The sequence below is a fragment of the Lichenostomus cassidix genome, unplaced genomic scaffold, assembly GCF_008360975.1.
Source record: "Lichenostomus cassidix isolate B80296 unplaced genomic scaffold, HeHo_3.0 HiC_scaffold_528, whole genome shotgun sequence".
NCBI lineage: Eukaryota > Metazoa > Chordata > Aves > Passeriformes > Meliphagidae > Lichenostomus > Lichenostomus cassidix.
The window spans coordinates 323,009-329,660 of NW_028147563.1; positions in this window are offsets into that span (position 1 = coordinate 323,009).

Below are 6,652 nucleotides of genomic sequence, written 5' to 3' on the forward strand. Positions count from 1 at the left end.
GGATTGGGAATGGGATACAGGGAATGGGATAGAGACCGGGAATGGGATTCGGAATGGGATACAGGGATACAGGGAATGTGATGGGGAATGGGATTGGGATACAGGGAATGGGATACAAGTAATGGGGTTGGGATACAGGGAATGGGATAGAGACTGGGAATGGGATTGGGAATGGGATACAGGGAATGGGATAGAGACTGGGAATGGGATTGGGAATGGGATACAGGGAATGGGATAGAGACTGGGAATGGGATTGGGAATGGGATACAGGGAATGGGATTGGGATACAGGGAATGTGATTGGGATGGGGAATGGGATTGGGATTGGGAATGGGATTGAGATTGGCAATGGGATTGGGAATGGGATTGGGATTGGGAATGGGATTGGGATACAGGGACAGCCCAGGGCTAAAGGAGAGCCAGGAATGCCCGGAATGGGATAGGGAACGGGAGTGGGAATGGGACTGGGATACAAGGAGTGATGGGAATGGGATATGGAATGGGATTGGGATAGGGAATGGGAGCAGGATAGGGAGTGGGATTGGGATACAGGGAGCAACGGGAATGGGATTGGGATCCAGGAATACAGGGACCACCAGGAATGGGAATGGGACTGGGAATGGGAATGGTAGAGAGAATGGGATACAGGGACTGCCAGGAATGGGATAGGGACTGGGAATGGGATTGGGATGGACACAGACAGGGACCGGGAATGGGATCCAGGGACTGGGATTTGGGTTCACAATGGGATTGGGATCCAGGGACTGCCCAGGCCACCAGGAATGGGATAGGGAATGGGATAATGAGCGGGAATGGGATTGGGATAGAGGGACGGCTGGGAATGGGGTTGGGAATGGGATTGGGATAGAGACTGCCAGGAATGGGATAGGGAATGGGATTGGGATAGAGGGACAGGGACTGGGATTGCTGTTGGCACAGGGATTGGGATTGGGACAAGGAAAGGGACAAGCTTTGGGATTGGGATACAAGGACAGGGACCTCCTCCCAGTGCCCCCAATCTGGGCAATGTCCCCAGTGCTGTCCCCAGTGTCCCCAATGTCCCCATTGTCCTCACTGTCCCCAATATCCCCAATGTCCCCATTGTCTGCAATGTCCTCATTGTCCCCAGATTCCACCTGGGGGTCCCTGCTGTCCCCAGTGTCCCCAATGTCCCCCATGCTGTCCCCAATGTCCCCCACGCTGTCCCCAATGTCCCCACCATCCCCAAGGTCCTCATTGTCCTCACTGTCCCCAATGTCCCCATTGTCATCAATGTCCCCAGTGCTGTCCCCAATGTCCCCCGGGGTCCCTGCTGTCCCCAATGTCCCCAACATCCCCGCTGTCCCCAGTGTCCCCACTGTCCCCTGCTGTCCCCACTGTCCCTGCTGTCCCCAGTGTCCTCATTGTCCCCAATGTCCCCCCAGGGATCCCCAATGTCCCCATTGTCCCAAATGTCCCCAGTGTCCCCTGCTGTCCCCAGTGTCCCCTGCTGTCCCCAGTGTCCCCAGTGTCCCCTGCTGTCCCCTGCTGTCCCCAGTGTCCCCTGCTGTCCCCAGTGTCCCCAGTGTCCCCAGTGTCCCCTGCTGTCCCCAGTGTCCCCCAGGTTCCGGCAGGCCGGGTGGGGGAGGGGCACGGAGCTCCCAGTTATCCCAGTTTGGGGCAGAGCCGGTCCTGCTCCCGGGAATTCTAGGAATTTCGGGAATTCCGGGAATTTTGGGGTCCCCGGTGAGCTCAGCCGGCTGAGCTTTGTCCCTCCCGTCCCGATTGTCACAAGTCAATAAAGATCTGATTACAACTCAATAAAGATTCCTGAACTGGGAGTACTGGGAGAACTGGGAATGGTGGGAATGGTGGGAATGGTGGGAATGGTGGGAATGGCGGGAATGCTCCGGGCTGGGATTCCCAAATCTGGGAATTCGCACGACAAGGAGCTGAACTTCGATCCCAAAATCCTGGATTTGGGGGATCCCAATTTCCCCCATAGCTCATCCCAGGCTGTGATTCCCAAATTTGGGAATTCCCAGGACAAGGAGACAAAATTCAATCCCAAAATCCTGGATTTTGAGATCCCAAATCCCCCTGAGCTGTGATTCCCAAATCCAGGAATTCCTGCCCCAAATCCAATCCCAAATCCTGGATTTAAGGAATCCCAAATCCCCCCTGAGCTGTGATTCCCAAATCCCAGAATTCACACGAAAAGGACCCAAATTTCCATCCCCAAATCCCAGATTTTGGGATCCCAAACCCCCCTTGACCATGATTCCCAAATCCAGGAATTCCTGCCCCAAAACCAATCCTAAAATCCTGGATTTAGGGATTCCAAATCCCCCTGGGCTCTGATTCCCAAATCCCAGAATTCACATGAAAAGGACCCAAACTTTAATCCCAAAATCCTAGATTTGGGGGATCCCAATTTCTCCTGCGCTGTGATTCCCAAATTCAGGAATTCCTGCCTGAATTTGCATCCCCAAATCCCGAATTTTGGGATCCCAAATCCCCCTGGGCTCTGATTCCCAAATTCAGGAATTCCTGCCTGAATTTGCATCCCCAAATCCCAGATTTTGAGATCCCAAACCCCCCTTGACCCATGATTCCCAAATCCAGGAATTCCTACCCAAATCCAATCCCAAATCCCAGATTTTGAGATCCCAAATCCCCCTGAGCTCTGATTCCCAAATCCCGGAATTCACACGAAAAGGACCCAAATTTCCATCCCCAAATCCCAGATTTTGGGATCCCAAATCCCCCTTTCCCTCATCCCAGGCTGTGATTCCCAAATCCAGGAATTCCTGCCCAAATTCAATCCTAAATCCCAGATTTTGGGATCCCAAATTCCCCTGTGCTGTGATTCCCAAATCCGGGAATTCCTGCCCCAAATCCAATCCCAAATCCCAAATTTTGGGCTCCCAAATCCCAAATCCCAAATCCCTCTCTCCCCCGCCGGCGCCTCACCCCATTCCCGCCCTATTGCCTTTGGCAGCTTCGCTTCCTGTTTTGATCCCAAAAACCCGCCGGGCGGGGAGGGAGGAGGGGCTGGAAAAACAGCTGGAAAAACAGCTGGAAAAACAGAACAGCTGGAAAAAAACAGCTGGAAAAAAAATTAGCTGGAAAAGCAGAGCGGGGAGGAGAGAGAAACGGGGATTTGGGGGAGAATTTGGGGTGAATTTTGGGGGGATTTTTGGGAATTTTCGGGAATTTTGGGGAATTTAGGGGATTTTGGGAATTTAGGGGGTGTTTTTTGGAATTTATGGGGAATTTTTGGGAATTTGGGAAGAATTTTTGGGGATTTGGGGTGAATTTGTTGGAACTTTGGGGGGATTTTTGGGAATTTCAGGGGATTTTGGGAATTTGGAGGGAATGTTTGGGAATTTAGGGGGATTTTGGGGATTCTTGGGGGAATTTTAGGGAATTTAGGGATTTTGAGAATTTAGGGAATTTTTGGGTATTTCGGGGTTTTGGAATTTCAGATTTGGGGAGAATTTTTAGGGATTTAGAGGGATTTTTGGGAATTTGGGGGATTTTTAGTAATTTGGGGAGATTTTTGCGAATTTTGGGGGAATTTTGGGAATTCGAGGGGAATTTTTGGGAATTTGGGAGGAATTTTTGGGAATTTAGGGGGATTTTTTGTATTTGGGGGATTTTGGGAATTTGGGGCATTTTGGGAATCTTGGGGAATTTGGGGGATTTTGGGAATCTAGGGGATTTTTGGGAATTTGGGGAGAATTTTTGGGAATTTAGGGGGAATTTTTTTGCATTTCGAGGGAATTTTGGGGAAGTTAGGGGGAATTTTGGGAATTTGGGGGGATTTAGGGGGAATTTTTTTGAATTTTGGGGAATTTGGGGTGATTTTTGGGAATTTTGGGGGGATTTTTGGGATAATTTTTGGGAATTTGGGGGGGATTTGGGGGAATTTAGGGAGAATTTTTGGGAATTTCAGGATTGCTGAGATCTGGGAATTCCTTACACAGATGGGATCCTTTATTGGGATCATCCCGATGGGATTTTGGGGGAATTTTTGGGAATTTGGGGAGCTGAGATCCGGGAATTCCCTGCCCGGATGGGATGATCCCATGGGATTTAGGGTGATCCCAAAAAAAGCCCCAAAACCTTCCCAATTTTTTTGGGAAGACGTGGAAATCCCAAAATCCCATGGATTTTTGGGAATGAATGGGAGGTGGAAACCCCAAATATTCCCTTTTTTGGGAATGGGGAATCCCAAATTTTGTGGGTTTTGGGAATGGAAACCCCAAATCTTCCCAGTTTTTGGGAATGGGGGATCTGAAAAATGCCTGGTTTTTGGGAATGAGGGATCCCAAATCTTCCCATTTTTTGGGAATGGGAGACCCTAAACATTCCTGTTTTTTGGGAATGGGAGATCCCAAATTTTTCCCAGTGTTTGGGAATGGGGATTCCAACCCTTCCTGTTTTTTTGGGAATGGGGAATCCCAAATTTTTGTGGGTTTTGGGAATGGAAACCCCAAATCTTTCTGATTTTTGGGAATGGGGTGATCTGAAAAATTCCTGTTTTTTGGGAATGGGGAATCCCAAATCTTCCCATTTTTTGGGAATGGAGATCCCAAATCTTCATTATTTTGGGGATGGGGAACCCCAAAACTTCCCTGTTTTTGGGAATGGAGGATCTGAAAAATTCCCAGTTTTTGGGAATGAGGGATCCCAAATTTTCCCAGTTTTTGGGGAATGGAGATCCCAAATCTTCCAATTTTTTGGGAATGGGAGACCCTAAACATTCCTGGGTTTTGGGAATGGAGATCCCAAGTTTTCCCAGTTTTTGGGAATGAGGATTCCAACCCTTCCTGGGTTTTGGGAATGGGGAATCCCAAATTTTCCCAGTTTTTGGAAATGGAAACCCCAAATCTTCTCTGGTTTTAGGAATGGAAATCCCAAATATTCCTGATTTTTGGGAATGGAATGATCTGAAAAATTCCCAGTTTTTGGGAATGGCGGATCCCAAATCTTCCAATTTTTTGGGAATGGGAGACCCTAAACATTCCTGGGTTTTGGGAATGAGGGATTCCAAATTTTCCCAGTTTTTGGGAATGGAGTGATCTGAAAAATTCCCATTTTTCTGGAATGGGGAATCCCAAATTTCCCATTTTTTGGGAACAGAAATCCCAAAATTTTCCCATTTTTTGGGAACGGAAATCCCAAAATTTTCCCTTTTTTTGGGAATGAGGATCCCAAATTTTCCCATTTTCTGGGATCTCTCATCCCAAACCTTCCCAAAAACCAGGAAAACCTGGGAAGAGCAGGAATGGGAAAGGTTGGGAATGCTGAGAGGGAAAATTCCCAGAGATTGTCCTGGAAGGACAGCAGGGCTGGGAATGAGCCTGGGAATTCCCAAAATTCCTGAATTCCCACATTTCCACATTCCAAGATTCCCAAAATTCCTGAATTCCCACATTTCCACATTCCTGAATTCCCAAATTCCTGAATTCCCAGATTTCCACATTCCCAGATTCCCAAATCCTTCCTAAATTCCCAGATCCCTGAATTCCCAAATTCTCGCATTCCCAAATTCCCAGATTCCCCAATTTCCACAATCCTGAATTCCCAGATTTCCACAATCCCCAATTCCCAGATTCCCAAATTCTCACACTCCCACTCCTGAATTCCCAAATTCCAACACTCCCAGATTCCCAAATCCTTCCCGAATTCCCACATTCCTGAACCCTTCCCAAATTCCTGAATTCCCAAATTCCCAGATTCCCAAATTCCCACATTCCCAGATTCCTGGATTCCCAAATTCCCGAATTTCCTGACTCCCAAATTCTCGCATTCCCCAATTCCCACATTCCCAAATCCTTCCCACATCCCCACATTCCCGAATTCCCAGATTTTCCACATTCCTGAAATCCCACATTCCTGAATTCCCACATTCCCAAATTCTCACATTCCCAAATTCTCACATTCCTGAATTTCCACATTCCTGAAACGTTCTCACATTCCCAGATTCCTGAATTCCCAGATTCCTAAATCCTTCCCGAATCCTGAATTCCCAGATTCCCAAATTCCACGGAATTCCCAAGTTCCCACATTCCTGAATTCCCATTCCCAAATCCTTCCCGAATTCCCAGATTTCCACATTCCCGAATTCCCTGATTCCCAAATTCTTCCTGAATTCCCACATTACTGAGTCCTTCCCAAATCCCCAAACACCGAGATTCCCGAATTCCGCGGAATTCCTGAATTCCCACATTCCTGAAATCCCAGATTCCCAAATTCCTGAATTTCCACATTCCTGAAACTTTCCCAAATTCCCACATTCCCAAATTCTCACATTCCCATCCCTGAATTCCCAAATTCCCAGATTCCCACACTTCCAGATTCCCAAATCCTTCATGAATTCCCACATTCCTGAATCCTTCCCGAATTCCTGAATTCCCACATTCCCAAATTCCCAGATTCCCAAATTGTCACATTCCCAGATTCCAGAATTCCCAGATTCCCAAATTCCTGAATTTCTTGATTCCCAAATTCTCGCATTCCCAAATTCCCACCTTACGGAATGCTTCCCCAACTCCCAGATTCCCAAATCCTTCCCAAATTCTCACATTCCCACATTCCTGAATTCCCAGATTCCCACATTCCCAGATTCCCGAATCCTTCCTGAATTCCTGAATTCCCACATTCCT